This window comes from Somniosus microcephalus, chromosome 18 (genome assembly GCF_052327205.1).
Source record: "Somniosus microcephalus isolate GS21.2 chromosome 18, FLI_Smic_1.0, whole genome shotgun sequence".
NCBI lineage: Eukaryota > Metazoa > Chordata > Chondrichthyes > Squaliformes > Somniosidae > Somniosus > Somniosus microcephalus.
In genome coordinates, this window is record NC_141004.1 from 57715081 (window position 1) to 57732020 (window position 16940).

General features: G+C 55.9%; 1 protein-coding gene across 1 annotated transcript in view; it reads left to right on the forward strand.

Annotated features, from left to right (window-relative positions):
• spdef (SAM pointed domain containing ets transcription factor) overlaps window positions 1-16940 on the forward strand; it is a 120419-nt gene that overhangs the window by 45451 nt on the left and 58028 nt on the right. The gene's annotated exons all lie outside the window — the stretch shown is intronic.

A 16940-nucleotide genomic window follows, 5' to 3' on the forward strand; every position in this document is an offset into this window, starting at 1 on the left:
TCTAGGGAAACTCGGCCCTCTGACTCTAGGGATACTCGACCCTCTGACTCCAGGGAAACTCGGCCCTCTGACTCTAGGGAAACTCGACCCTCTGACTCTAGGGAAACTCGGCCCTCTGACTCTAGGGAAACTCGACCCTCTGACTCAAGGGAAAATCGGCCCTCTGACTCTAGGGAAAGGCGGCCCTCTGACTCTAGAGAAACTCGACCCTCTGACTCCAGGGAAACTCGGCCTCTGACTCTAGAGAAACTCGACCCTCTGACTCTCGGGAAACTCGACCCTCTGACTCTAGGGAAACTCGGCCCTCTGACTCTAGGGAAACTCGGCCCTCTGACTGTAGGGAAACAGCCTCTGACTCTAGGTAAACTCGGCCCTCTGACTCTAGGGAAACTCGACCCTCTGACTCTAGGGAAACTCGACCCTCTGACTCTAAGGAAACTCGGCCTCTGACTCTAGGGAAACTCGGCCTCTGACTCGAGGGAAACTCGGCCTCTGACTCTAGGGAAACTCGGCCTCTGACTCGAGGGAAACTCGGCCCTCTGACTCTAGGGAAACTCGACCTTCTGACTCCAGGGAAACTCGGCCCTCTGACTCTAGAGAAACTCGACCCTCTGACTCTAGGGAAACTCGACCCTCTGACTCTAGGGAAACTCGGCCCTCTGACTCTAGGGAAACTCGACCCTCTGACTCTAGGGAAACTCGACCCTCTGACTCTAGAGAAACTCGGCCCTCTGACTCCAGGGAAACTCGGCCCTCTGACTCTAAGGAAACTCGGCCTCTGACTCGAGGGAAACTCGGCTTCTGACTCTAGGGAACTCGACCCTCTGACTCGAGGGAAACTCGACCCTCTGACTCTAGGAAAACTCGGCCCTCTGACTCTATGGAAACTCGGCCCTCTGACTCTAGGGAAACTCGTCCCTCTGACTCTAGGGAAACTCGGCCCTATGAATCTAGAGAAACTCGACCCTCTGACTCTCGGGAAACTCGACCCTCTGACTCTAGGGAAACTCGGCCCTCTGACTCTAGGGAAACTCGGCCCTCTGACTCGAGGGAAACTCGACCCTCTGACTCCAGGGAAACTCGGCCCTCTGAATCTAGAGAAACTCGACCCTCTGACTCTCGGGAAACTCGACCCTCTGACTCTAGGGAAACTCGGCCCTCTGACTCTAGGGAAACTCGGCCCTCTGACTCTAGGGAAACTCGACCCTCTGACTCAAGGGAAAATCGGCCCTCTGACTCTAGGGAAAGGCGGCCCTCTGACTCAAGGGAAACTCGACCCTCTGACTCTAGGGAAACTCGACCCTCTGACTCCAGGGAAACTCGGCCCTCTGAATCTAGAGAAACTCGACCCTCTGACTCTCGGGAAACTCGACCCTCTGACTCTAGGGAAACTCGGCCCTCTGACTCTCGGGAAACTCGACCCTCTGACTCCAGGGAAACTCGGCCCTCTGATTCTAGGGAAAATCGGCCCTCTGACTCTAGGGAAACTCGACCCTCTGACTCAAGGGAAACTCGACCCTCTGACTCTAGGGAAACTCGACCCTCTGACTCCAGGGAAACTCGGCCCTCTGACTCTAGGGAAACTCGGCCCTCTGACTCTAGGGATACTCGACCCTCTGACTCCAGGGAAACTCGGCCCTCTGACTCTAGGGAAACTCGACCCTCTGACTCTAGGGAAACTCGGCCCTCTGCCTCTAGGGAAACTCGACCCTCTGACTCAAGGGAAAATCGGCCCTCTGACTCTAGGGAAAGGCGGCCCTCTGACTCTAGAGAAACTCGACCCTCTGACTCCAGGGAAACTCGGCCTCTGACTCTAGAGAAACTCGACCCTCTGACTCTCGGGAAACTCGACCCTCTGACTCTAGGGAAACTCGACCTTCTGACTCTAGGGAAACTCGACCCTCTGACTCTAGGGAAACTCGGCCCTCTGACTCTAGGGAAACTCGGCCCTCTGACTCTAGGGAAGCTCGACCCTCTGACTCTAGGGAAACTCGGCCCTCTGACTCTAGGGAAACTCGGCCCTCTGACTCTAGGGAAACTCGTCCCTCTGACTCTAGAGAAACTCGACCCTCTGACTCCAGGGAAACTCGGCCCTCTGACTCTAAGGAAACTCGGCCTCTGACTCTAGGGAAACTCGGCCTCTGACTCGAGGGAAACTCGGCCCTCTGACTCTAGGGAAACTCGACCTTCTGACTCTAGGGAAACTCGGCCCTCTGACTCTAGGGAAACTCGACCCTCTGACTCTAGAGAAACTCGGCCCTCTGACTCTAGGGAAACGCGACCCTCTGACTCTCGGGAAACTCGACCCTCTGACTCTCGAGAAATTCGGCCCTCTGACTCTAGGGAAACTCGGCCCTCTGACTCTAGGGAAACTCGGCCTCTGACTCGAGGGAAACTCGGCTTCTGACTCTAGGGAATTCGACCCTCTGACTCTAGGAAAACTCGACCCTCTGACTCCAGGGAAACTCGACCCTCTGACTCCAGGGAAACTCGGCCCTCTGACTCTAGGGAAACTCGACCCTCTGACTCTCGGGAAACGGCCTCTGACTCGAGGGAAACTCGGCCTCTGACTCTAGGGAAACTCGACCCTGTGACTCCAGGGAAACTCGACCCTCTGACTCTAGGGAAACTCGACCCTCTGACTCTAGGGAAACTCGGCCCTCTGACTCTCGGGAAACTCGACCCTCTGACTCTAGGGAAACTCGGCCCTCTGACTCTAGGGAAACTCGACCCTCTGACTCTAGGGAAACTCGACCCTCTGACTCTCGGGAAACTCGGCCCTCTGACTCTAGGGAAACTCGGCCCTCTGACTCTAGGGAAACCCGACCCTCTGACTCTAGGGAAACTCAGCCCTCTGACTCTAGGGAAACTCGACCCTCTGACTCTAGGGAAACTCGACCCTCTGACTCCAGGGAAACTCGGCCTCTGACTCTAGGGAACTCGACCCTCTGACTCTCGGGAAACTCGACCCTCTGACCCTAGGAAAACTCGACCCTCTGACTCTAGGGAAAATCGGCCCTCTGACTCGAGGGAAACTCGGCCCTCTGACTCTAGGGAAACTCGGCCCTCTGACTCTAGGGAAACTCGTCCCTCTGACTCTAGGGAAACTCGGCCCTATGACGCAAGAGAAACTCGACCCTCTGACTCTCGGGAAACTCGACCCTCTGACTCTAGGGAAACTCGGCCCTCTGACTCTAGGGAAACTCGTCCCTCTGACTCTAGGGAAACTCGGCCCTATGACTCTAGGGAAACTCGACCCTCTGTCTCTAGGGAAACTCGACCCTGTGGCTCTAGGGAAACTCGTCCCTCTGACTCTAGGGAAACTCGACCCTCTGACTCTAGGGAAACTCGACCCTCTGTCTCTAGGGAAACTCGACCCTGTGGCTCGAGGGAAACTCGTCCCTCTGACTCTAGGGAAACTCGACCCTCTGACTCTAGGGAAACTCGACCCTCTGACTCTAAGGAAACTCGGCCTCTGACTCTAGGGAAACTCGGCCTCTGACTCGAGGGAAACTCGACCCTCTGACTCTAAGGAAACTCGGCCTCTGACTCTAGGGAAACTCGGCCTCTGACTCGAGGGAAACTCGGCCCTCTGACTCTAGGGAAACTCGACCTTCTGACTCTAGGGAAACGCGACCCTCTGACTCTAGGGAAACTCGACCCTCTGACTCGAAGGAAACTCGGCCTCTGACTCTAGGGAAACAGCCTCTGACTCCAGGGAAACTCGACCCTCTGACTCTAAGGAAACTCGACCCTCTGACTCTAGGGAAACTCGACCCTCTGACTCTAGGGAAACTCGACCCTCTGACTCTAAGGAAACTCGGCCTCTGACTCTAGGGAAACTCGGCCTCTGACTCGAGGGAAACTCGGCCCTCTGACTCTAGGGAAACTCGACCCTCTGACTCTAGGGAAACTCGACCCTCTGACTCTAGGGAAACTCGACCTCTGACTCTAGGGAAACTCGACCCTGTGACTCCAGGGAAACTCGGCCCTATGACTCTAGAGAAACTCGACCCTCTGACTCTAGGGAAACTCGGCCCTCTGACTCTAGGGAAACTCGACCCTCTGACTCTAGTGAAACTCGACCCTCTGACTCCAGGGAAACTCGGCCCTCTGATTCTAGGAAAACTCGACCCTCTGTCTCCAGGGAAACTCGACCCTCTGACTCCAGGGAAACTCGGCCCTCTGATTCTAGGGAAAATCGGCCCTCTGACTCTAGGGAAACTCGACCCTCTGACTCAAGGGAAACTCGACCCTCTGACTCTAGGGAAACTCGACCCTCTGACTCCAGGGAAACTCGGCCCTCTGACTCTAGGGAAACTCGGCCCTCTGACTCTAGGGATACTCGACCCTCTGACTCCAGGGAAACTCGGCCCTCTGACTCTAGGGAAACTCGACCCTCTGACTCTAGGGAAACTCGGCCCTCTGACTCTAGGGAAACTCGACCCTCTGACTCAAGGGAAAATCGGCCCTCTGACTCTAGGGAAAGGCGGCCCTCTGACTCTAGAGAAACTCGACCCTCTGACTCCAGGGAAACTCGGCCTCTGACTCTAGAGAAACTCGACCCTCTGACTCTCGGGAAACTCGACCCTCTGACTCTAGGGAAACTCGGCCCTCTGACTCTAGGGAAACTCGGCCCTCTGACTGTAGGGAAACAGCCTCTGACTCTAGGTAAACTCGGCCCTCTGACTCTAGGGAAACTCGACCCTCTGACTCTAGGGAAACTCGACCCTCTGACTCTAAGGAAACTCGGCCTCTGACTCTAGGGAAACTCGGCCTCTGACTCGAGGGAAACTCGGCCTCTGACTCTAGGGAAACTCGGCCTCTGACTCGAGGGAAACTCGGCCCTCTGACTCTAGGGAAACTCGACCTTCTGACTCCAGGGAAACTCGGCCCTCTGACTCTAGAGAAACTCGACCCTCTGACTCTAGGGAAACTCGACCCTCTGACTCTAGGGAAACTCGGCCCTCTGACTCTAGGGAAACTCGACCCTCTGACTCTAGGGAAACTCGACCCTCTGACTCTAGAGAAACTCGGCCCTCTGACTCCAGGGAAACTCGGCCCTCTGACTCTAAGGAAACTCGGCCTCTGACTCGAGGGAAACTCGGCTTCTGACTCTAGGGAACTCGACCCTCTGACTCGAGGGAAACTCGACCCTCTGACTCTAGGAAAACTCGGCCCTCTGACTCTATGGAAACTCGGCCCTCTGACTCTAGGGAAACTCGTCCCTCTGACTCTAGGGAAACTCGGCCCTATGAATCTAGAGAAACTCGACCCTCTGACTCTCGGGAAACTCGACCCTCTGACTCTAGGGAAACTCGGCCCTCTGACTCTAGGGAAACTCGGCCCTCTGACTCGAGGGAAACTCGACCCTCTGACTCCAGGGAAACTCGGCCCTCTGAATCTAGAGAAACTCGACCCTCTGACTCTCGGGAAACTCGACCCTCTGACTCTAGGGAAACTCGGCCCTCTGACTCTAGGGAAACTCGGCCCTCTGACTCTAGGGAAACTCGACCCTCTGACTCTCGGGAAACTCGACCCTCTAACTCTAGGGAAACTCGACCCTCTGACTCTAGGGAAAATCGGCCCTCTGACTCTAGGAAAGGCGGCCCTCTGACTCGAGAGAAACTCGACCCTCTGACTCTCGGGAAACTCGACCCTCTGACTCTAGGGAAACTCGGCCCTCTGACTCTAGGGAATCTCGGCCCTCTGACTCGAGGGAAACTCGGCCCTCTGACTCTAGGGAAACTCGACCCTCTGACTCGAGGGAAACTCGACCCTCTGAATCTAGGGAAACTCGGCCCTCTGACTCTAGAGAAACTCAGCCCGCTGACTCTAGGGAAACTCGGCCCTCTGATGCTAAGGAAACTCGGCCTCTGACTCGAGGGAAACTCGGCCTCTGACTCAAGGGAACTCGACCCTCTGACTCCAGGGAAACCCGACCCTCTGACTCTAGGAAAACTCCAGCCTCTGACTCTAGGGAAACTCGGCCTCTGACTCTAGGGAAACTCGGCCTCTGACTCTAGGGAACTCGACCCTCTGACTCGAGGGAAACTCGACCCTCTGACTCTAGGAAAACCCGACCCTCTGACTCTAGGGAAACTCGGCCTCTGACTCGAGGGAAACTCGACCCTCTGACTCTCGGGAAACTCGACCCTCTGACTCTAGGGAAACTCGACCCTCTGACTCTAGGGAAACTCGACCCTCTGACTCTAGGGAAACTCGACCCTCTGACTCGAAGGAAACTCGGCCTCTGACTCTAGGGAAACAGCCTCTGACTCCAGGGAAACTCGACCCTCTGACTCTAAGGAAACTCGACCCTCTGACTCTAGGGAAACTCGACCCTCTGACTCTAGGGAAACTCGACCCTCTGACTCTAAGGAAACTCGGCCTCTGACTCTAGGGAAACTCGGCCTCTGACTCGAGGGAAACTCGGCCCTCTGACTCTAGGGAAACTCGACCCTCTGACTCTAGGGAAACTCGACCCTCTGACTCTAGGGAAACTCGACCTCTGACTCTAGGGAAACTCGACCCTGTGACTCCAGGGAAACTCGGCCCTATGACTCTAGAGAAACTCGACCCTCTGACTCTAGGGAAACTCGGCCCTCTGACTCTAGGGAAACTCGACCCTCTGACTCTAGTGAAACTCGACCCTCTGACTCCAGGGAAACTCGGCCCTCTGATTCTAGGAAAACTCGACCCTCTGTCTCCAGGGAAACTCGACCCTCTGACTCCAGGGAAACTCGGCCCTCTGATTCTAGGGAAAATCGGCCCTCTGACTCTAGGGAAACTCGACCCTCTGACTCAAGGGAAACTCGACCCTCTGACTCTAGGGAAACTCGACCCTCTGACTCCAGGGAAACTCGGCCCTCTGACTCTAGGGAAACTCGGCCCTCTGACTCTAGGGATACTCGACCCTGTGACTCCAGGGAAACTCGGCCCTCTGACTCTAGGGAAACTCGACCCTCTGACTCTAGGGAAACTCGGCCCTCTGACTCTAGGGAAACTCGACCCTCTGACTCAAGGGAAAATCGGCCCTCTGACTCTAGGGAAAGGCGGCCCTCTGACTCTAGAGAAACTCGACCCTCTGACTCCAGGGAAACTCGGCCTCTGACTCTAGAGAAACTCGACCCTCTGACTCTCGGGAAACTCGACCCTCTGACTCTAGGGAAACTCGGCCCTCTGACTCTAGGGAAACTCGGCCCTCTGACTGTAGGGAAACAGCCTCTGACTCTAGGTAAACTCGGCCCTCTGACTCTAGGGAAACTCGACCCTCTGACTCTAGGGAAACTCGACCCTCTGACTCTAAGGAAACTCGGCCTCTGACTCTAGGGAAACTCGGCCTCTGACTCGAGGGAAACTCGGCCTCTGACTCTAGGGAAACTCGGCCTCTGACTCGAGGGAAACTCGGCCCTCTGACTCTAGGGAAACTCGACCTTCTGACTCCAGGGAAACTCGGCCCTCTGACTCTAGAGAAACTCGACCCTCTGACTCTAGGGAAACTCGACCCTCTGACTCTAGGGAAACTCGGCCCTCTGACTCTAGGGAAACTCGACCCTCTGACTCTAGGGAAACTCGACCCTCTGACTCTAGAGAAACTCGGCCCTCTGACTCCAGGGAAACTCGGCCCTCTGACTCTAAGGAAACTCGGCCTCTGACTCGAGGGAAACTCGGCTTCTGACTCTAGGGAACTCGACCCTCTGACTCGAGGGAAACTCGACCCTCTGACTCTAGGAAAACTCGGCCCTCTGACTCTATGGAAACTCGGCCCTCTGACTCTAGGGAAACTCGTCCCTCTGACTCTAGGGAAACTCGGCCCTATGAATCTAGAGAAACTCGACCCTCTGACTCTCGGGAAACTCGACCCTCTGACTCTAGGGAAACTCGGCCCTCTGACTCTAGGGAAACTCGGCCCTCTGACTCGAGGGAAACTCGACCCTCTGACTCCAGGGAAACTCGGCCCTCTGAATCTAGAGAAACTCGACCCTCTGACTCTCGGGAAACTCGACCCTCTGACTCTAGGGAAACTCGGCCCTCTGACTCTAGGGAAACTCGGCCCTCTGACTCTAGGGAAACTCGACCCTCTGACTCTCGGGAAACTCGACCCTCTGACTCTAGGGAAACTCGACCCTCTGACTCTAGGGAAAATCGGCCCTCTGACTCTAGGGAAAGGCGGCCCTCTGACTCTAGAGAAACTCGACCCTCTGACTCTCGGGAAACTCGACCCTCTGACTCTAGGGAAACTCGGCCCTCTGACTCTAGGGAATCTCGGCCCTCTGACTCGAGGGAAACTCGGCCCTCTGACTCTAGGGAAACTCGACCCTCTGACTCGAGGGAAACTCGACCCTCTGAATCTAGGGAAACTCGGCCCTCTGACTCTAGAGAAACTCAGCCCGCTGACTCTAGGGAAACTCGGCCCTCTGATGCTAAGGAAACTCGGCCTCTGACTCGAGGGAAACTCGGCCTCTGACTCAAGGGAACTCGACCCTCTGACTCCAGGGAAACCCGACCCTCTGACTCTAGGAAAACTCCAGCCTCTGACTCTAGGGAAACTCGGCCTCTGACTCTAGGGAAACTCGGCCTCTGACTCTAGGGAACTCGACCCTCTGACTCGAGGGAAACTCGACCCTCTGACTCTAGGAAAACCCGACCCTCTGACTCTAGGGAAACTCGGCCTCTGACTCGAGGGAAACTCGACCCTCTGACTCTCGGGAAACTCGACCCTCTGACTCTAGGGAAACTCGACCCTCTGACTCTAGGGAAACTCGACCCTCTGACTCTAGGAAAACTCGACCCTCTGACTCTAGGGAAACTCGGCCCTCTGACTCTAGGGAAACTCGGCCCTCTGACTCTAGGGAAAATCGGCCTCTGACTCTAGGGAAACTCGACCTTCTGACTCCAGGAAAACTCGACCCTCTGACTCTAGGGAAACTCGGCCCTCTGACTCTAGGGAAACTCGTCCCTCTGACTCTAGGGAAACTCGGCCCTATGACGCTAGAGAAACTCGACCCTCTGACTCTCGGGAAACTCGACCCTCTGACTCTAGGGAAACTCGGCCCTCTGACTCTAGGGAAACTCGGCCCTCTGACTCTAGGGAAACTCGGCCCTCTGACTCTAGGGAAACTCGACCCTCTGACTCTAGGGAAACTCGACCCTCTGACTCTAAGGAAACTCGGCCTCTGACTCTAGGGAAACTCGGCCTCTGACTCGAGGGAAACTCGGCCCTCTGACTCTAGGGAAACTCGACCTTCTGACTCTAGGGAAACTCTACCCTCTGACTCTAGGGAAACTCGGCCCTCTGACTCTAGGGAAACTCGGCCCTCTGACTCTAGAGAAACTCGACCCTCTGACTCCAGGGAAACTCGGCCCTCTGACTCTAAGGAAACTCGGCCTCTGACTCTAGGGAAACTCGGCCTCTGACTCGAGGGAAACTCGGCCCTCTGACTCTAGGGAAACTCGACCTTCTGACTCTAGGGAAACTCGGCCCTCTGACTCTAGGGAAACTCGACCCTCTGACTCTAGAGAAACTCGGCCCTCTGACTCTAGGGAAACGTGACCCTCTGACTCTCGGGAAACTCGACCCTCTGACTCTCGAGAAATTCGGCCCTCTGACTCTAGGGAAACTCGGCCCTCTGACTCTAGGGAAACTCGGCCTCTGACTCGAGGGAAACTCGGCTTCTGACTCTAGGGAATTCGACCCTCTGACTCTAGGAAAACTCGACCCTCTGACTCCAGGGAAACTCGACCCTCTGACTCCAGGGAAACTCGACCCTCTGACTCTCGGGAAACGGCCTCTGACTCGAGGGAAACTCGGCCTCTGACTCTAGGGAAACTCGACCCTGTGACTCCAGGGAAACTCGACCCTCTGACTCTAGGGAAACTCGACCCTCTGACTCTAGGGAAACTCAGCCCTCTGACTCTCGGGAAACTCGACCCTCTGACTCTAGGGAAACTCGGCCCTCTGACTCTAGGGAAACTCGACCCTCTGACTCTAGGGAAACTCGACCCTCTGACTCTCGGGAAACTCGGCCCTCTGACTCTAGGGAAACTCGGCCCTCTGACTCTAGGGAAACTCGACCCTCTGACTCTAGGGAAACTCGACCCTCTGACTCTGGGGAAACTCGGCCCTCTGACTCTAGGGAAACTCGGCCCTCTGACTCGATGGAAACTCGGCCCTCTGACTCTAGGGAAACTCGGCCCTCTGACTCTAGGGAAACTCGACCCTCTGACTCTAGGGAAACTCGACCCTCTGACTCTAGGAAAACTCGACCCTCTGACTCTAGGGAAAATCGGCCTCTGACTCTAGGGAAACTCGACCCTCTGACTCCAGGAAAACTCGACCCTCTGACTCTAGGGAAAATCGGCCTCTGCCTCTAGGGAAACTCGACCCTCTGACTCTAGGGAAACTCGACCCTCTGACTCTAGGGAAACTCGGCCCTCTGACTCTAGGGAAACTCGTCCCTCTGACTCTAGGGAAACTCGGCCCTATGACGCTAGAGAAACTCGACCCTCTGACTCTCGGGAAACTCGACCCTCTGACTCTAGGGAAACTCGGCCCTCTGACTCTAGGGAAACTCGGCCCTCTGACTCTAGAGAAACTCGGCCCTCTGACTCTAGGGAAACTCGACCCTCTGACTCTAGGGAAACTCGACCCTCTGACTCTAAGGAAACTCGGCCTCTGACTCTAGGGAAACTCGGCCTCTGACTCGAGGGAAACTCGGCCCTCTGACTCTAGGGAAACTCGACCTTCTGACTCTAGGGAAACTCGACCCTCTGACTCTAGGGAAACTCGGCCCTCTGACTCTAGGGAAACTCGGCCCTCTGACTCTAGGGAAGCTCGACCCTCTGACTCTAGGGAAACTCGGCCCTCTGACTCTAGGGAAACTCGGCCCTCTGACTCTAGGGAAACTCGTCCCTCTGACTCTAGAGAAACTCGACCCTCTGACTCCAGGGAAACTCGGCCCTCTGACTCTAAGGAAACTCGGCCTCTGACTCGAGGGAAACTCGGCCTCTGACTCGAGGGAAACTCGGCCCTCTGACTCTAGGGAAACTCGACCTTCTGACTCTAGGGAAACTCGGCCCTCTGACTCTAGGGAAACTCGACCCTCTGACTCTAGAGAAACTCGGCCCTCTGACTCTAGGGAAACGCGACCCTCTGACTCTCGGGAAACTCGACCCTCTGACTCTCGAGAAATTCGGCCCTCTGACTCTAGGGAAACTCGGCCCTCTGACTCTAGGGAAACTCGGCCTCTGACTCGAGGGAAACTCGGCTTCTGACTCTAGGGAATTCGACCCTCTGACTCTAGGAAAACTCGACCCTCTGACTCCAGGGAAACTCGACCCTCTGACTCCAGGGAAACTCGGCCCTCTGACTCTAGGGAAACTCTACCCTCTGACTCTCGGGAAACGGCCTCTGACTCGAGGGAAACTCGGCCTCTGACTCTAGGGAAACTCGACCCTGTGACTCCAGGGAAACTCGACCCTCTGACTCTAGGGAAACTCGACCCTCTGACTCTAGGGAAACTCGGCCCTCTGACTCTCGGGAAACTCGACCCTCTGACTCTAGGGAAACTCGGCCCTCTGACTCTAGGGAAACTCGACCCTCTGACTCTAGGGAAACTCGACCCTCTGACTCTCGGGAAACTCGGCCCTCTGACTCTAGGGAAACTCGGCCCTCTGACTCTAGGGAAACTCGACCCTCTGACTCTAGGGAAACTCAGCCCTCTGACTCTAGGGAAACTCGACCCTCTGACTCTAGGGAAACTCGACCCTCTGACTCCAGGGAAACTCGGCCTCTGACTCTAGGGAACTCGACCCTCTGACTCTCGGGAAACTCGACCCTCTGACCCTAGGAAAACTCGACCCTCTGACTCTAGGGAAAATCGGCCCTCTGACTCGAGGGAAACTCGGCCCTCTGACTCTAGGGAAACTCGGCCCTCTGACTCTAGGGAAACTCGTCCCTCTGACTCTAGGGAAACTCGGCCCTATGACGCAAGAGAAACTCGACCCTCTGACTCTCGGGAAACTCGACCCTCTGACTCTAGGGAAACTCGGCCCTCTGACTCTAGGGAAACTCGTCCCTCTGACTCTAGGGAAACTCGGCCTTATGACTCTAGGGAAACTCGACCCTCTGTCTCTAGGGAAACTCGACCCTGTGGCTCTAGGGAAACTCGTCCCTCTGACTCTAGGGAAACTCGACCCTCTGACTCTAGGGAAACTCGACCCTCTGTCTCTAGGGAAACTCGACCCTGTGGCTCGAGGGAAACTCGTCCCTCTGACTCTAGGGAAACTCGACCCTCTGACTCTAGGGAAACTCGACCCTCTGACTCTAAGGAAACTCGGCCTCTGACTCTAGGGAAACTCGGCCTCTGACTCGAGGGAAACTCGACCCTCTGACTCTAAGGAAACTCGGCCTCTGACTCTAGGGAAACTCGGCCTCTGACTCGAGGGAAACTCGGCCCTCTGACTCTAGGGAAACTCGACCTTCTGACTCTAGGGAAACTCGACCCTCTGACTCTAGGGAAACTCGACCCTCTGACTCGAAGGAAACTCGGCCTCTGACTCTAGGGAAACAGCCTCTGACTCCAGGGAAACTCGACCCTCTGACTCTAAGGAAACTCGACCCTCTGACTCTAGGGAAACTCGACCATCTGACTCTAGGGAAACTCGACCCTCTGACTCTAAGGAAACTCGGCCTCTGACTCTAGGGAAACTCGGCCTCTGACTCGAGGGAAACTCGGCCCTCTGACTCTAGGGAAACTCGACCCTCTGACTCTAGGGAAACTCGACCCTCTGACTCTAGGGAAACTCGACCTCTGACTCTAGGGAAACTCGACCCTGTGACTCCAGGGAAACTCGGCCCTATGACTCTAGAGAAACTCGACCCTCTGACTCTAGGGAAACTCGGCCCTCTGACTCTAGGGAAACTCGACCCTCTGACTCTAGTGAAACTCGACCCTCTGACTCCAGGGAAACTCGGCCCTCTGATTCTAGGAAAACTCGACCCTCTGTCTCCAGGGAAACTCGACCCTCTGACTCCAGGGAAACTCGGCCCTCTGATTCTAGGGAAAATCGGCCCTCTGACTCTAGGGAAACTCGACCCTCTGACTCAAGGGAAACTCGACCCTCTGACTCTAGGGAAACTCGACCCTCTGACTCCAGGGAAACTCGGCCCTCTGACTCTAGGGAAACTCGGCCCTCTGACTCTAGGGATACTCGACCCTCTGACTCCAGGGAAACTCGGCCCTCTGACTCTAGGGAAACTCGACCCTCTGACTCTAGGGAAACTCGGCCCTCTGACTCTAGGGAAACTCGACCCTCTGACTCAAGGGAAAATCGGCCCTCTGACTCTAGGGAAAGGCGGCCCTCTGACTCTAGAGAAACTCGACCCTCTGACTCCAGGGAAACTCGGCCTCTGACTCTAGAGAAACTCGACCCTCTGACTCTCGGGAAACTCGACCCTCTGACTCTAGGGAAACTCGACCTTCTGACTCTAGGGAAACTCGACCCTCTGACTCTAGGGAAACTCGGCCCTCTGACTCTAGGGAAACTCGGCCCTCTGACTCTAGGGAAGCTCGACCCTCTGACTCTAGGGAAACTCGGCCCTCTGACTCTAGGGAAACTCGGCCCTCTGACTCTAGGGAAACTCGTCCCTCTGACTCTAGAGAAACTCGACCCTCTGACTCCAGGGAAACTCGGCCCTCTGAATCTAAGGAAACTCGGCCTCTGACTCTAGGGAAACTCGGCCTCTGACTCGAGGGAAACTCGGCCCTCTGACTCTAGGGAAACTCGACCTTCTGACTCTAGGGAAACTCGGCCCTCTGACTCTAGGGAAACTCGACCCTCTGACTCTAGAGAAACTCGGCCCTCTGACTCTAGGGAAACTCGACCCTCTGACTCTCGAGAAATTCGGCCCTCTGACTCTAGGGAAACTCGGCCCTCTGACTCTAGGGAAACTCGGCCTTTGACTCGAGGGAAACTCGGCTTCTGACTCTAGGGAATTCGACCCTCTGACTCTAGGAAAACTCGACCCTCTGACTCCAGGGAAACTCGACCCTCTGACTCCAGGGAAACTCGGCCCTCTGACTCTAGGGAAACTCGACCCTCTGACTCTCGGGAAACGGCCTCTGACTCGAGGGAAACTCGGCCTCTGACTCTAGGGAAACTCGACCCTGTGACTCCAGGGAAACTCGACCCTCTGACTCTAGGGAAACTCGACCCTCTGACTCTAGGGAAACTCGGCCCTCTGACTCTCGGGAAACTCGACCCTCTGACTCTAGGGAAACTCGGCCCTCTGACTCTAGGGAAACTCGACCCTCTGACTCTAGGGAAACTCGACCCTCTGACTCTCGGGAAACTCGGCCCTCTGACTCTAGGGAAACTCGGCCCTCTGACTCTAGGGAAACTCGACCCTCTGACTCTAGGGAAACTCAGCCCTCTGACTCTAGGGAAACTCGACCCTCTGACTCTAGGGAAACTCGACCCTCTGACTCCAGGGAAACTCGGCCTCTGACTCTAGGGAACTCGACCCTCTGACTCTCGGGAAACTCGACCCTCTGACCCTAGGAAAACTCGACCCTCTGACTCTAGGGAAAATCGGCCCTCTGACTCGAGGGAAACTCGGCCCTCTGACTCTAGGGAAACTCGGCCCTCTGACTCTAGGGAAACTCGTCCCTCTGACTCTAGGGAAACTCGGCCCTATGACGCAAGAGAAACTCGACCCTCTGACTCTCGGGAAACTCGACCCTCTGACTCTAGGGAAACTCGGCCCTCTGACTCTAGGGAAACTCGTCCCTCTGACTCTAGGGAAACTCGGCCCTATGACTCTAGGGAAACTCGACCCTCTGTCTCTAGGGAAACTCGACCCTGTGGCTCTAGGGAAACTCGTCCCTCTGACTCTAGGGAAACTCGACCCTCTGACTCTAGGGAAACTCGACCCTCTGTCTCTAGGGAAACTCGACCCTGTGGCTCGAGGGAAACTCGTCCCTCTGACTCTAGGGAAACTCGACCCTCTGACTCTAGGGAAACTCGACCCTCTGACTCTAAGGAAACTCGGCCTCTGACTCTAGGGAAACTCGGCCTCTGACTCGAGGGAAACTCGACCCTCTGACTCTAAGGAAACTCGGCCTCTGACTCTGGGGAAACTCGGCCTCTGACTCGAGGGAAACTCGGCCCTCTGACTCTAGGGAAACTCGACCTTCTGACTCTAGGGAAACTCGACCCTCTGACTCTAGGGAAACTCGACCCTCTGACTCGAAGGAAACTCGGCCTCTGACTCTAGGGAAACAGCCTCTGACTCCAGGGAAACTCGACCCTCTGACTCTAAGGAAACTCGACCCTCTGACTCTAGGGAAACTCGACCCTCTGACTCTAGGGAAACTCGACCCTCTGACTCTAAGGAAACTCGGCCTCTGACTCTAGGGAAACTCGGCCTCTGACTCGAGGGAAACTCGGCCCTCTGACTCTAGGGAAACTCGACCCTCTGACTCTAGGGAAACTCGACCCTCTGACTCTAGGGAAACTCGACCTCTGACTCTAGGGAAACTCGACCCTGTGACTCCAGGGAAACTCGGCCCTATGACTCTAGAGAAACTCGACCCTCTGACTCTAGGGAAACTCGGCCCTCTGACTCTAGGGAAACTCGACCCTCTGACTCTAGTGAAACTCGACCCTCTGACTCCAGGGAAACTCGGCCCTCTGATTCTAGGAAAACTCGACCCTCTGTCTCCAGGGAAACTCGACCCTCTGACTCCAGGGAAACTCGGCCCTCTGATTCTAGGGAAAATCGGCCCTCTGACTCTAGGGAAACTCGACCCTCTGACTCAAGGGAAACTCGACCCTCTGACTCTAGGGAAACTCGACCCTCTGACTCCAGGGAAACTCGGCCCTCTGACTCTAGGGAAACTCGGCCCTCTGACTCTAGGGATACTCGACCCTCTGACTCCAGGGAAACTCGGCCCTCTGACTCTAGGGAAACTCGACCCTCTGACTCTAGGGAAACTCGGCTCTCTGACTCTAGGGAAACTCGACCCTCTGACTCAAGGGAAAATCGGCCCTCTGACTCTAGGGAAAGGCGGCCCTCTGACTCTAGATAAACTCGACCCTCTGACTCCAGGGAAACTCGGCCTCTGACTCTAGAGAAACTCGACCCTCTGACTCTCGGGAAACTCGACCCTCTGACTCTAGGGAAACTCGGCCCTCTGACTCTAGGGAAACTCGGCCCTCTGACTGTAGGGAAACAGCCTCTGACTCTAGGTAAACTCGGCCCTCTGACTCTAGGGAAACTCGACCCTCTGACTCTAGGGAAACTCGACCCTCTGACTCTAAGGAAACTCGGCCTCTGACTCTAGGGAAACTCGGCCTCTGACTCGAGGGAAACTCGGCCTCTGACTCTAGGGAAACTCGGCCTCTGACTCGAGGGAAACTCGGCCCTCTGACCCTAGGGAAACTCGACCTTCTGACTCCAGGGAAACTCGGCCCTCTGACTCTAGAGAAACTCGACCCTCTGACTCTAGGGAAACTCGACCCTCTGACTCTAGGGAAACTCGGCCCTCTGACTCTAGGGAAACTCGACCCTCTGACTCTAGGGAAACTCGACCCTCTGACTCTAGAGAAACTCGGCCCTCTGACTCCAGGGAAACTCGGCCCTCTGACTCTAAGGAAACTCGGCCTCTGACTCGAGGGAAACTCGGCTTCTGACTCTAGGGAACTCGACCCTCTGACTCGAGGGAAACTCGACCCTCTGACTCTAGGAAAACTCGGCCCTCTGACTCTATGGAAACTCGGCCCTCTGACTCTAGGGAAACTCGTCCCTCTGACTCTAGGGAAACTCGGCCCTATGAATCTAGAGAAACTCGACCCTCTGACTCTCGGGAAACTCGACCCTCTGACTCTAGGGAAACTCGGCCCTCTGACTCTAGGGAAACTCGGCCCTCTGACTC